This window comes from Drosophila elegans, unplaced genomic scaffold (assembly GCF_018152505.1).
Source record: "Drosophila elegans isolate 14027-0461.03 unplaced genomic scaffold, ASM1815250v1 contig_397, whole genome shotgun sequence".
Taxonomy (NCBI): domain Eukaryota; kingdom Metazoa; phylum Arthropoda; class Insecta; order Diptera; family Drosophilidae; genus Drosophila; species Drosophila elegans.
The window spans coordinates 1,388,904-1,405,097 of record NW_024545782.1 but is presented as its reverse complement, the minus strand read 5'-3'; positions in this window follow the sequence as shown (position 1 = coordinate 1,405,097).

The window sequence follows — 16,194 nt, the reverse complement described above, 5'->3', positions numbered from 1 at the left end:
TGTCCTTAGAATTTTTATTTCTTCAAAGCTTGGGCATAAGGCATTTAGCACCAATGCAGCAATGTAACTTTATGAAACGAAGGTCAACGGCTACAAATCTTCTTGAATTTACCTCAGTCATCAAGAGCGCTTTTAAAAATAACTATTAAACTTTTCTTATTTTTACAGACTTCAGTAAGGCATTCGATTCCGTGAACCATCAGTTATTATTGAAAAACTAATACTCTTAGGATTCCCGATCCCGTTGACAAAGTGGATTTCAACATACCTGTCGAACCGGACTTAGAGAGTAGCTTTTAAATGCACATTCTCTTAATGTGTTCACGTGACCTCAGGTGTTCCGCCAGGAAACCACATAGGACCCCTACTGTTTGGAATTTTTTTAAATGACTTGCCTCAAGTAGTTCTCTCTTCTCGTGTTATGATGACGTAAAACTTTGTTTGCCGTTATCGAACCCCAATTCATAGAACATTGGCAAGCCGATCTAAACAATCTGCATTCTTGGTGCATCCAGAATTTGCTGTTTTCAAAGAACTCGAAATTAAACTTTATGTCCTTTTATCGGAAGAGACTTCTCCTCACTTCATATGCTATTGGGTCAAATGATCTTGAACGCATAGATTTCCTATCAGACCTTGGAGTGTTATTCAACTTCTCTGATCACATTGGCATTGTAGTTAGTAAAGCAAAAGGGGTGTTTGCCTTTGTTAAACGTTGGTCTAAGGAATTTGCGGACCCCTATACCACGAAACACTTATACATTTCCTTGGTTCGTCCAATTCTTGAATACTGCTCGTGTGTTTGGTCTCCTCAATATACCAATTATCAGGACCTTATAGAATCGGTACAGAAACAGTTCCTTTTGTTTGCTTTACGTGTTTTAAACTGTGATACACATCGTCACCTACCATCTTACGTGGATAAACTGCGTCTACTGAACCTGCCCTCCCACAAGGATCTTCGGACCTGCTATGGTGTCATGTACCTTCACAAATTAATAACTGGACTTTTACATTCAAGCTACCTAATGGATCAAATACGGTTCTCCCTGTAAGTCTACTCGTCACTTTCGACATATTGCCCTCGATATTTGTAAGACGAATTTCGGGGTACATGATCCATTTCGTGTTTTATGTTCGCAATATAACGAACTGTGTTTTTTGACATTTTCTCAATGCTCTGTTCATTTAATTGTAACAACATCCTAACTCACCTATCCTTACCCCATCCCACTTGATGTGAGTCGGGTACTATGTTTATGTTGGCAGATATTTGCTAACTTTAATTTAATAAATAAATAAAAATAAGGGACTTATAAGTTCACAGATTTTGATACCCACAATCCAAGGTTATTGGACTGGGATTACGTCTATAGCGCCTGTCTCCAGACTTTTGAGGAACTAGTCAAATGTCACATAGCCTGTGTTGCTTGTCTCCTCCTTTGGGGGTTCATACGATGCTCTGGCCATAGAACATTGATTTTATTCAAACAAACAAACAGGACGACAAAAGTTTTTATTTCAAAATTGTTTATTGTTGGGTATCGTTGTGCGCGTATTTAGAGCCAGAAACAAAAACGTTCTTTCGCACTTTCACCCATATTTCTCTAAAAGCCGTATTATGCTCAAGCTATATTTTTCGATTGTTATATAATTTTTTAAAATCAGACTATTTTATGCTGATAGTAGTCTCCTTGCGTACACTCTCCGATAGCTCGACGTTCATACAGACGGACAGACAGACAGACATGGCCAGATCGACTCGGCTATTGATTCTGATCACGTAACTAGTAGGTGGCTTGCGTGTTACTAAATGATGATAAGGACGCACGGGCATAGGTCCAGCTGCTCCTTGTCGGCTATTTATTAGTCTTCGAATAACTATGAAAGACATGGCCGCATTTTATCTTGTAATTTGTGGAGATAGTCAAGTCTTTCTCACACAATTTGCATTAAGCCTCCGTTGCAGCCACTACTTTATCGGCATCATTCATTGTTTGCCTTTTTTTATTTGTGCTTTGATTTCAATGCGAAATTGTTGTGACTTAAAATCATAAAATTATATTTGTTTTTATTTTCAAGTTAGTTAAAGCTATATTATTGTTGTTTGCCCACTTGGCGCTTTTATTATACCCTTGCAGAGGGTATTATAATTTCAGTCAGAAGTTTGCAACGCAGTGAAGGAGACATCTCCGACCCTATAAAGTATATATATTCTTGATCAGCATCACTAGTAGAGTCGATCTAGCCATGTCCGTCTGTCCGTCCGTCTGTCCGTCCGTTTATATGCAAACTAGTCTCTCAGTTTTAAAGCTATCTGCATGAAACTTTCCCAAAAGTTGTCTTTCTATTGCAGGTAGTATATAAGTCGGAACGAGCCGGATCGGACGACTATAGCATATAGCTCCCATAGGAACAATCGGAAAAATAAATGAAAAAAAATTATAACTTTGCTGTTTTTTAATTTTTTGTTTAGTTCTTCGACATATAGCAATGGTTAAATAATTCAGAATTATGGTTTAAATTTCATCAAAATCGGACGACTATAGCATATAGCTCCCATAGGAACAATCGGAAAAATAAATGAAAATAAAGTATAACTTTGCTGTTTTTTAATTTTTTGTTTAGTTCTTCGACATTTAGTAATGGTTGAATATTTCCGATTTACGGTTTAAATTTTATCAAAATCGGACGACTATAGCATATAGCTCCCATAGGAACAATCGGAAAAATAATTGAAAAAAATTATAACTTTTCTGTTTTTTAGTTTTTTGTTTAGTTCTTCGACATTTAGTAATAGTTAAATATTTTCGATTAACGGTTTAAATTTCATCAAAGTCGGACGACTATATCATATAGCTTCAATAGGAACAATCGGAGAAATAAATGAAAAAAATTATAATTTTTCTGTTTTTTAATTTTTTGTTTAGTTCTTCGACATTTAGTAATGGTTAAATATTTCCAATTTACGGTTTAAGTTTCATCAAAGTCGGACGACTATAGCATATAGCTCCCATAGGAACAATAAAAATATATAAAAGACCTATCAAATAATTGAGCTGCAAATCATCATACCTTCAATGTTTTTAAACATATACGCAAGTAAATTATAATTTTAATGTTTTCAAAAATGTTTAATTCTTGCAATAGCTGCAAGGGTATATGAACTTCGGCTTGCCGAAGTTTGCTTTCTTTCTTGTTTAAATTGAATTCACTAGTTGTAGGGCGAGAGCGAAATATTTTGTCGGTGACTGCTCGACTTTTCGACCCACTTGGCCGCTTGTGTCCTTTGATCACAAAGGCAAAGATGTTGTTGCAGGAAATGTGGATTCGAAAATTAGATTGGGACGAGTCGCTACGGATGCAGTTGCTTACATCGTGGGAGACGTTTAAAGCGACGCTTCTGCATCTGCCGAAAATTAAGGTATCGCGATTCGTCAACACAGATCCACAAGTCCCGATTCAAATACATTGTTTTGATGACGCTTCCATGCGAGCGTATGGAGCGTGCATCTACGTTCGTACTCAAACTGCTGAAGGTTTGAAAGTGTCTTTATTGACCGCCAAATCGAAAATAGCTCCCCTCAAGACGAAAACTTCGCATTGAGCTGTGTGCAGCTCACCTTTTAACAGATCTCTTTAATCGTGTCAGGCCATTGACAAATTGTCCCATTGAGAATGTTTTCCTGTGGACAGACTCCGAGATCACTTTACACTGGATCAAAACCCATCCCTCGTCGTTGTCAGTTTTTGTTTCGAACCGTGTTGCAGCCATTTGGTTCGGTGGGCCTTCGTTCTTGATAGACTTAGAAAATAATTGGCCTGTAAATAGACATTTCGAACTGCCGGCTGATGTAATGTCGATGGAGCTACGCAAATCGGCAATAGCTCTCGTAGTCAGCCCAGAGCCAAATTATGTGCTTCAGAAAATAGAGTCCTTTTCGTCGCACCTGAAGCTTCTGAGAGTGTTCGTGTGGGTTTTTTGTTTTATTCAAAGGTGCAGAAAGGTGTCGAAGCCCTTTGAAAAAAGTATTTCGCCAAGAGAACTGGATTTCGCTTTTGATAAAATTGTCGAAGTTGTCAAATTTCACGAATTCAGGGACGACATAAGTAAAATTCGGAAGAATAAACCGGTAGCAACGAATATTCAAAAGCTAAACCCTTTTCTTCAGGAAAATAAATTAGATTGGTGTTCCTCGACATTGCTACGAGTTGGGGTTCGGTTATTGAATGCTCCTATCCCGTACGAAGCCAAATTCCCGTTGTTGTTGTCTAAAAGCTCATGTGTCATACCTGCACGTTACGAATTGTCACGCTGGCCCACGAGCTCTCGTAAGTCGTCTGCGCGAGAAAAAATGGCTAGTTAATGCTTAATAAGTCTGCCGACGAACAGTTCGGTCATGCATGCGCTACTTGCCAGCAGATAGAATTCGAGCTCTCCGCCCGTTCAATATTTGTGGCGTTGATTTTTGTGGTCCCTTCAGCACAACGTATCGTACCCGTGGTAAGCCACCGTACAATTCGTACGTGGCCTTGTTCGTCTGTTTTGCGTCCAAAGCGGTTCACTTAGAATTAGTGTCTGACCTAACCACTGATGCGTTCTTGTTGGCATTTCAAAGGTTCGTGAACCGTCGCGGGATTCCGGAGAAGGTGTGGTGCGACAACGCCACCAATTTCGTCGGCGCAGATCGCCACATGAGAGAGTTCCGAGCCCGTCTGGAGGAGCAAGGGGGCGGTATTGAAACATTCGCATCAAAAAAAGGATGCGAGTTTGCGTTCATACCGCCCAGAGCACCGCACTTCGGCGGACTATGGGAGGCAGGTGTGAAGTCTGCAAAGCACCTGTTCCTTCGGACGGTAGGTCAAGACCTCTTGACTTCGGAGGAGCTCGGAACTTCCAGACCCCTCAGAGCTCTAAGCAGCGACCCGATGGCTCATCGGCGGCCCTCTTCTGGCCCCACCATCAGCGGCGCTCCCGGACCAGAGCTGCCTGTTCTGCTTGTGATGATGGCGAGGTGTCTCGTCTCTCAGGCACAGGTTGTGGCAGCGATGGTCCCGGGAGAACATCTCCAGCCTCCAGCAGGATTCCAAGTGGCACCAGGGGGAGCCCAACATCGTGGTGGGAGCACTCGTCGTCTTCGCCGAAGACAACCTTCCGCCCCAGCAGTCGAGGATAGGCCGTGTGGTAGCGGTGCCCGCCGGCGCCTATAGCAAGGTTCGCGTGGCGGACGTCATGACGCAGGAGGGGGAGTATCGGCGAGCAGTTCTCGGCTGAAGGACGTCGTCCCTTCAGAGGGGGCGGTGTTTGCGCACTTGGCGCGTTTATTTAAATTCAAGTCACTAGTTATACGACGAGAGCGGAAGCCAAAAAAGGTTTCGTCCGTTCGCTCTTGCGAATTCGCGCCGTCTCTCGCCACCTTAGCATAATTTAGGTTCTAAGAGAAATTATTGGAACATTAAATTTAATGATCATTTCAACTTTATCGAAACCACTCCCTTTTGTCGTCGCATTTTCGATAGCTTTACACAAGTTATTATCGTAAATAAATTATGTCGAATCCTACTGCAGTCACACAAGTTTCGCGTTCGTTAATACAAACTAGTATTCAAATTTCACAGTTTTTTTTTTTTTTACATTTTTGGTGTTTTAAGTTTGATTGTGAATTAATAATTTAGGAACAGCCGCCTCTATTCCTTTACGCAGGTATATGTAATTTTTTCAAACTCTAAAGCCCAGGATCCAGAGCGTCGAGATCTAATCGCTCGATAATAGGTGTAAGTAAATCGAAACACAAGTTCCAATTATATTTATATGTATCGCTATGGACGACAGTACATGTAGTGACGTTGCGCACCAAGAACGTGTGCATAGGAGACTACTATATATAGCCGTAGAATTGAAAATCAGCTGTGATGGCCCGATCGTAACGAGTAATTACTAATCTTAAGGTATCGCTTAATGAAAAAGAGTGGCACACTTTAGGAAAATTAAAAGGAGAAAGAGATGTGAAAGTGACACACTAAAAATTTTAAGTAGAGTTCTTAAGCTTAGGTTGGTAAATATCACAGTTTAAATTTGATTCAAAATGCGAGTCGAATGACACCAACGCTTGGATCTGAAGCTCCGTTCAAAAGTTATTCAAAAATACTTTTTTTGTATATTTAGAAAAAATTCAAAAGTTTTCATCGTCGTTTGTCAGTTTCAAAAAATTTTAAAGACTTGTTTTAGAATTCTAAAATAATTTTTTTTTTGTTGGACTGGCCGTTAATAAAAAAGTTTTTTCTACGACTTTTTGAAAAACTAGCTTATTTAGCGGGAAATCGCTAAAAATAAAAAGGTATTGTCAAATGCTAATCAAGAAGATTTATCATAATGTTTTCGAAAACTATTAAGCAACGAAACCGGCTATTTTGCTCAGTTTGGAGAAGTTAAGGCAGCTTAGGCAAGAATTTCTTCCTAAAAGTATTTACCTCAAATTTGTTGAGGAAAATGCTATAAAAAATGGTTTCAGGTTAAAGGAAGAAACATTTTCATTAAATATTTGTAAAATATTAGATATTGTTTTAAATTTAAATTAAAAACTAATCTTAATTTAAGCAAACTTATTTGAATTCAGAAACTTGGCCAAAAAATGAGCAAGATGTAAGCAAATATCTTAAAAGCGACGAAGTTACTCAAATTTAAATGTTCTATAGGGCCATATAACTTTTTGTTAATTTTTATATCCTTGCAAATGGTATTTTAATTTCAATCAGAAGGACACATTCCCAACCCTAACAGCATCGTAAGGAGAGTCGATCTAGCCATGTCCGATTGTTTGTTAACTCGTTTCTACGCAAACTACCCCATCAGTTTTAAAACTATTAGTAGAGCCGGATTGGACGACTATATCATGCAGCTCCCACCGGAACCATCGGGAAAACAAATAAAAAAATTATACTTTGGCTGTTTTCCATTTGATGTTAATATATGTACTTCAATACAAAGTAAATGTTGTTTGTTTTAGAATTAACCAAAATATTGTTGTTTTAAAAAATTTTAATTTTTTGAATAGTTCCAAGGGTATATAAGCTTGGAGTTGCCGAAGTTTGCTTCCTTTGACTATATTTTAAACAAAAACTTCTGATATCAAACAAAACCACATCATAACGAGGTAAAAAAGTCGTGACAATCACACCTTCAACAAATAAAATATCAAATTTTGTGACGAAAAATAAATCAGCATTCGACTAAATAAATACGCTTTATATGTTTTCATTGTCACGAAATGAAAATGAAATGAAATAAAAAATGCCTGTGTAGTCATATTTTAATAGTTTTTTTATATGCAAAAAATGAAAAGGACTATTTAATTTGTTTTATTAGTACCTTTCCTATTACATTTAAATTTTCATTTTAAATTAAGCTAAAAGTAGGTACTCCAAATGTTATTTATAAATTATCATTTTTCCCAAAAGTTGTCTTTCTATGGCAGGTAGTACATAAGTCAAAAGCAACCAACAGTCGAGCTCATCGATTTTCCCGACTGCGACTGCCGACGACTTCTGGAAGTTGTTTCTGCCGCTTCGACTTACGCTCGCAATCGAAAGCAACAGCAAAGCGGATTTGATTTGATTTGATTTTGGGCGCTTTTTCATTTTTGCTTTTGCTTCGACTTCTGCTTCCGTTTTTTTCAGAAGCAAAAGGAATTGTTCATTTTAAGAAGTCGCTCGCAGTAGAAGCAGTGAAAAGCTAAAATATTGGGACTTCTGCAGTTTTTTAAACACTGAAAATTAAAACACAATTCTGAACTGTCAAATTATGAATAAGTCAAAAAGATATTTAAAAACAAAAATAACAAAATAAAAAGTTACATTTCTTAAATTTTTTTTTTTTATTTTTATTGTTTCCATGTGAGCTATGTATATAATATAGTAGTCCGATTTTGATGAAATTTAAACCGTAATTCTGAAATTTTTAACCATTACTATATTTCGAAGAACTACAAAAAAAATTTAAAAACAGCAAAGTAATAATTTTTTTTTTGTTTTTCCGATTGTTCCTATGGGAAGTATGTGCTTTAGTCGTCCGATTCGGCGCGTTCCGACGTATTTACTATTTACTGTTATTAATTAAAAGATCAAACAAATATTAAATGACAAAACAAGATACAAGACGATGAAGAAACCCAACGCAGCATTTAATAAAAAAGAATAATTCAATAGTGAACAATTTATACAAACATAATCTGTTAGACATAAAAAAACACAAAAAGACACATATTAACAATAATGGAAGTCACATGCTACAAGTTTGCCAAACATATTGTGGCAATTTCACATGAATTGGTTTCGGACAAATACAAAATAGACAATACCATTTAGCTCAAAAGAATATTAAAAGATAAAATAGAATATGATAAACTATTAATATAATGGAAAAATGAAATGACACATCGGTTTACACATATATATCAAAACACAAATTTTAGATTTTGGATTTTGTGTTGATTAACAACAAATTTTGAAAATATAATAATGCTATTTACAACACCTTGTCCCCGAGCATAGCCAATACCGTTTTTGATAAAATTATATATACACAATTTAGTAATTTTATACAAAAAATATTAACCCATTTCAAAATATTTAAACGATTTATTCATTATTCAAGCGGCTGTACAAGCAATACAGGCGAGTTCAATTTACAAGAGAGGCAGACAAACTGCATACTTAGACACTGAGATTCAAAGACAAGAGGGAACTTTGAAGTTTAATTGGTACACAAAGAAAATATCATCACGAGCATAAATCTCATTCCCCGCTAACAAATAATTTACAATGCTTACACATTAAGTGATTAAAAATACAGGTCAATTAATTACAAAGAACTAAAAATAATGTTTAGGAAAAATGTTTAGAAAAAACCAATTCTTAGACGAAGTAACCAACAAATTCAAAAATAAAAAAAACAGACTAACAGTGATAATACCCCTAATAATAATAAATAATAATAAAAATTCCAAAGATAAAATGATCAATACGTAAACAACTTAACTTACAAAACAACAATAAAGCTCACAATGATACATGAAATAGGACTTAACAAGACTTTATTTATGAAATCAAATGTATTAATTGTTAAGTAAGAGACCTACAAATGCGTCGATGTCGGAATGACTAGGAGAGCGCAAGCAACAAAAATAAATGAACACAAACGAGACGCGAAAAACAAAAAAAAACAAGAAAGAAAGCAAACTTCGGCAAGCCGAAGTTCATATACCCTTGCAGCTATTGCATGAATTAAATACTTTTGAAAACATTTAAATTATGATTTACTTCAGTATATACTGAAAAACAGTGAAGCTATGATGATTTGCAGCTCAATTATTAGATAGTTATTTTATATATTTTTATTAGTTCTATGGGAGCTATATGATATAGACGTCCGATTTTGATAAAATTTAAACCATAATTCTGAAATAATTAAACATTGCCATATGTCGAAGAACTAAACAAAAAATTAAAAAACAGAAAAGTTATAATTTTTTTCATTTATTTCTCCGATTGTTCCTATGGGAGCTATATGATATAGTCGTCCGACTTTGATGAAATTTAAACCGTAAATCGAAAATATTTAACCATTACTAAATGTCGAAGAACTAAACAAAACATTGAAAAACAGAAAAGTTATAATTTTTTTCATTTATTTTTCCGATTGTTCCTATGGGAGCTATATGCTATAGTCGTCCGATTTTGATGAAATTTAAAGCGTAAATCGGAAATATTTAACCATTACTAAATGTCGAAGAACTAAACAAAAAATTAAAAAACAGCAAAGTTATAATTTTTTTTCCTTTATTTTTCCGATTGTTCCTATGGGAGCTATATGCTATAGTCGTCCGATTTTAATGAAATTTAAACCGTAAATCGGAAATATTTAACCATTACTAAATGTCGAAGAACTAAACAAAAAAATAAAAAACAGCAAAGTTATAATTTTTTTCCTTTATTTTTCCGATTGTTCCTATGGGAGCTATATGCTATAGTCGTCCGATCCGGCTCGTTCCGACTTATATACTACCTGCAATAGAAAGACAACTTTTGGGAAAGTTTCATGCAGATAGCTTGAACATCTCCAGCCTCCAGCAGGATTCCAAGTGGCACCAGGGGGAGCCCAACATCGTGGTGGGAGCACTCGTCGTCTTCGCCGAAGACAACCTTCCGCCCCAGCAGTCGAGGATAGGCCGTGTGGTAGCGGTGCCCGCCGGCGCCTATAGCAAGGTTCGCGTGGCGGACGTCATGACGCAGGAGGGGGAGTATCGGCGAGCAGTTCTCGGCTGAAGGACGTCGTCCCTTCAGAGGGGGCGGTGTTTGCGCACTTGGCGCGTTTATTTAAATTCAAGTCACTAGTTATACGACGAGAGCGGAAGCCAAAAAAGGTTTCGTCCGTTCGCTCTTGCGAATTCGCGCCGTCTCTCGCCACCTTAGCATAATTTAGGTTCTAAGAGAAATTATTGGAACATTAAATTTAATGATCATTTCAACTTTATCGAAACCACTCCCTTTTGTCGTCGCATTTTCGATAGCTTTACACAAGTTATTATCGTAAATAAATTATGTCGAATCCTACTGCAGTCACACAAGTTTCGCGTTCGTTAATACAAACTAGTATTCAAATTTCACAGTTTTTTTTTTTTTTTACATTTTTGGTGTTTTAAGTTTGATTGTGAATTAATAATTTAGGAACAGCCGCCTCTATTCCTTTACGCAGGTATATGTAATTTTTTCAAACTCTAAAGCCCAGGATCCAGAGCGTCGAGATCTAATCGCTCGATAATAGGTGTAAGTAAATCGAAACACAAGTTCCAATTATATTTATATGTATCGCTATGGACGACAGTACATGTAGTGACGTTGCGCACCAAGAACGTGTGCATAGGAGACTACTATATATAGCCGTAGAATTGAAAATCAGCTGTGATGGCCCGATCGTAACGAGTAATTACTAATCTTAAGGTATCGCTTAATGAAAAAGAGTGGCACACTTTAGGAAAATTAAAAGGAGAAAGAGATGTGAAAGTGACACACTAAAAATTTTAAGTAGAGTTCTTAAGCTTAGGTTGGTAAATATCACAGTTTAAATTTGATTCAAAATGCGAGTCGAATGACACCAACGCTTGGATCTGAAGCTCCGTTCAAAAGTTATTCAAAAATACTTTTTTTGTATATTTAGAAAAAATTCAAAAGTTTTCATCGTCGTTTGTCAGTTTCAAAAAATTTTAAAGACTTGTTTTAGAATTCTAAAATAATTTTTTTTTTGTTGGACTGGCCGTTAATAAAAAAGTTTTTTCTACGACTTTTTGAAAAACTAGCTTATTTAGCGGGAAATCGCTAAAAATAAAAAGGTATTGTCAAATGCTAATCAAGAAGATTTATCATAATGTTTTCGAAAACTATTAAGCAACGAAACCGGCTATTTTGCTCAGTTTGGAGAAGTTAAGGCAGCTTAGGCAAGAATTTCTTCCTAAAAGTATTTACCTCAAATTTGTTGAGGAAAATGCTATAAAAAATGGTTTCAGGTTAAAGGAAGAAACATTTTCATTAAATATTTGTAAAATATTAGATATTGTTTTAAATTTAAATTAAAAACTAATCTTAATTTAAGCAAACTTATTTGAATTCAGAAACTTGGCCAAAAAATGAGCAAGATGTAAGCAAATATCTTAAAAGCGACGAAGTTACTCAAATTTAAATGTTCTATAGGGCCATATAACTTTTTGTTAATTTTTATATCCTTGCAAATGGTATTTTAATTTCAATCAGAAGGACACATTCCCAACCCTAACAGCATCGTAAGGAGAGTCGATCTAGCCATGTCCGATTGTTTGTTAACTCGTTTCTACGCAAACTACCCCATCAGTTTTAAAACTATTAGTAGAGCCGGATTGGACGACTATATCATGCAGCTCCCACCGGAACCATCGGGAAAACAAATAAAAAAATTATACTTTGGCTGTTTTCCATTTGATGTTAATATATGTACTTCAATACAAAGTAAATGTTGTTTGTTTTAGAATTAACCAAAATATTGTTGTTTTAAAAAATTTTAATTTTTTGAATAGTTCCAAGGGTATATAAGCTTGGAGTTGCCGAAGTTTGCTTCCTTTGACTATATTTTAAACAAGAACTTCTGATATCAAACAAAACCACATCATAACGAGGTAAAAAAGTCGTGACAATCACACCTTCAACAAATAAAATATCAAATTTTGTGACGAAAAATAAATCAGCATTCGACTAAATAAATACGCTTTATATGTTTTCATTGTCACGAAATGAAAATGAAATGAAATAAAAAATGCCTGTGTAGTCATATTTTAATAGTTTTTTTATATGCAAAAAATGAAAAGGACTATTTAATTTGTTTTATTAGTACCTTTCCTATTACATTTAAATTTTCATTTTAAATTAAGCTAAAAGTAGGTACTCCAAATGTTATTTATAAATTATCATTTTTCCCAAAAGTTGTCTTTCTATGGCAGGTAGTACATAAGTCAAAAGCAACCAACAGTCGAGCTCATCGATTTTCCCGACTGCGACTGCCGACGACTTCTGGAAGTTGTTTCTGCCGCTTCGACTTACGCTCGCAATCGAAAGCAACAGCAAAGCGGATTTGATTTGATTTGATTTTGGGCGCTTTTTCATTTTTGCTTTTGCTTCGACTTCTGCTTCCGTTTTTTTCAGAAGCAAAAGGAATTGTTCATTTTAAGAAGTCGCTCGCAGTAGAAGCAGTGAAAAGCTAAAATATTGGGACTTCTGCAGTTTTTTAAACACTGAAAATTAAAACACAATTCTGAACTGTCAAATTATGAATAAGTCAAAAAGATATTTAAAAACAAAAATAACAAAATAAAAAGTTACATTTCTTAAATTTTTTTTTTTTATTTTTATTGTTTCCATGTGAGCTATGTATATAATATAGTAGTCCGATTTTGATGAAATTTAAACCGTAATTCTGAAATTTTTAACCATTACTATATTTCGAAGAACTACAAAAAAAATTTAAAAACAGCAAAGTAATAATTTTTTTTTTGTTTTTCCGATTGTTCCTATGGGAAGTATGTGCTTTAGTCGTCCGATTCGGCGCGTTCCGACGTATTTACTATTTACTGTTATTAATTAAAAGATCAAACAAATATTAAATGACAAAACAAGATACAAGACGATGAAGAAACCCAACGCAGCATTTAATAAAAAAGAATAATTCAATAGTGAACAATTTATACAAACATAATCTGTTAGACATAAAAAAACACAAAAAGACACATATTAACAATAATGGAAGTCACATGCTACAAGTTTGCCAAACATATTGTGGCAATTTCACATGAATTGGTTTCGGACAAATACAAAATAGACAATACTATTTAGCTCAAAAGAATATTAAAAGATAAAATAGAATATGATAAACTATTAATATAATGGAAAAATGAAATGACACATCGGTTTACACATATATATCAAAACACAAATTTTAGATTTTGGATTTTGTGTTGATTAACAACAAATTTTGAAAATATAATAATGCTATTTACAACACCTTGTCCCCGAGCATAGCCAATACCGTTTTTGATAAAATTATATATACACAATTTAGTAATTTTATACAAAAAATATTAACCCATTTCAAAATATTTAAACGATTTATTCATTATTCAAGCGGCTGTACAAGCAATACAGGCGAGTTCAATTTACAAGAGAGGCAGACAAACTGCATACTTAGACACTGAGATTCAAAGACAAGAGGGAACTTTGAAGTTTAATTGGTACACAAAGAAAATATCATCACGAGCATAAATCTCATTCCCCGCTAACAAATAATTTACAATGCTTACACATTAAGTGATTAAAAATACAGGTCAATTAATTACAAAGAACTAAAAATAATGTTTAGGAAAAATGTTTAGAAAAAACCAATTCTTAGACGAAGTAACCAACAAATTCAAAAATAAAAAAAACAGACTAACAGTGATAATACCCCTAATAATAATAAATAATAATAAAAATTCCAAAGATAAAATGATCAATACGTAAACAACTTAACTTACAAAACAACAATAAAGCTCACAATGATACATGAAATAGGACTTAACAAGACTTTATTTATGAAATCAAATGTATTAATTGTTAAGTAAGAGACCTACAAATGCGTCGATGTCGGAATGACTAGGAGAGCGCAAGCAACAAAAATAAATGAACACAAACGAGACGCGAAAAACAAAAAAAAACAAGAAAGAAAGCAAACTTCGGCAAGCCGAAGTTCATATACCCTTGCAGCTATTGCATGAATTAAATACTTTTGAAAACATTTAAATTATGATTTACTTCAGTATATACTGAAAAACAGTGAAGCTATGATGATTTGCAGCTCAATTATTAGATAGTTATTTTATATATTTTTATTAGTTCTATGGGAGCTATATGATATAGACGTCCGATTTTGATAAAATTTAAACCATAATTCTGAAATAATTAAACATTGCCATATGTCGAAGAACTAAACAAAAAATTAAAAAACAGAAAAGTTATAATTTTTTTTCATTTATTTCTCCGATTGTTCCTATGGGAGCTATATGATATAGTCGTCCGACTTTGATGAAATTTAAACCGTAAATCGAAAATATTTAACCATTACTAAATGTCGAAGAACTAAACAAAACATTGAAAAACAGAAAAGTTATAATTTTTTTTCATTTATTTTTCCGATTGTTCCTATGGGAGCTATATGCTATAGTCGTCCGATTTTGATGAAATTTAAAGCGTAAATCGGAAATATTTAACCATTACTAAATGTCGAAGAACTAAACAAAAAATTAAAAAACAGCAAAGTTATAATTTTTTTTCCTTTATTTTTCCGATTGTTCCTATGGGAGCTATATGCTATAGTCGTCCGATTTTAATGAAATTTAAACCGTAAATCGGAAATATTTAACCATTACTAAATGTCGAAGAACTAAACAAAAAAATAAAAAACAGCAAAGTTATAATTTTTTTTCCTTTATTTTTCCGATTGTTCCTATGGGAGCTATATGCTATAGTCGTCCGATCCGGCTCGTTCCGACTTATATACTACCTGCAATAGAAAGACAACTTTTGGGAAAGTTTCATGCAGATAGCTTTAAAACTGAGAGACTAGTTTGCATATAAACGGACGGACAGACGGACGGACAGACGGACATGGCTAGATCGACTCGCCTAGTGATGCTGATCAAGAATATATATACTTTATAGGGTCGGAGATGTCTCCTTCACTGCGTTGCAAACTTCTGACTGAAATTATAATACCCTCTGCAAGGGTATAATAACAACTGCGTTTGCGCAGCATTTAGCAGAGACGGGCCACACAGCTGATTTCGGAAATGTAAAGATTTTGGACATCGAGAGAAGAGAGAGAACGAGAATGACGCTAGAAAAACCTACAAACACAACAAAAGGGGAAGACAGCTCATACAATATACTTGCCAATGGAAACAATAGTCACACAGAAGACGCGGTGCAATATTAGGATAGAAATGGCGACTCTGTTAGGAAATTAATATACTTAAAATTATATGTTATAATTTTGAACAAACCTATATTTTAATATATATGTGCATATGTATTTATTTTTTAAGATAAATCAGGCTCCCTGAAGAAGACAAAAAGTTGTCGAAAAACGTAGGAGAAAATCCTTAATAAAATAGTTCTATTAACGGAAAAAAACAACGGACAAATAACCCAAAATACAACACAAAAAAAAATATAACTATTTATTTTAACATTTTATATTCTTCTTTTGGACGTAGTAATGGTTTATTAATTCAGAATTACGAAACGATTTCATATTACAGCCATAGGAACGGTCAAATAATTTAGCTGAAACGCCTATGATGGTTTTAATGTTTTTTTTTAAGTTATACGCATATAATTCAAAATGTAGATCTAGGGTTTTAAATTATTTTTTTCATTTTTTTTTCTGAATCAAAAATATGTTGAGAATATTCTGTACAAATTTCATGGCAAACCGACTAAAACGACCGGAAGCGCTACCAGATTGTTCAGGTATGAAAAACTTAAGTCGATTTTCCCGAAAAACGTCTGATTTGAAGTTCGTGAACATCAGGACTTAAAATCAACTGAACCGATTTTTTTAAAAAATTCAAAATTACTTTT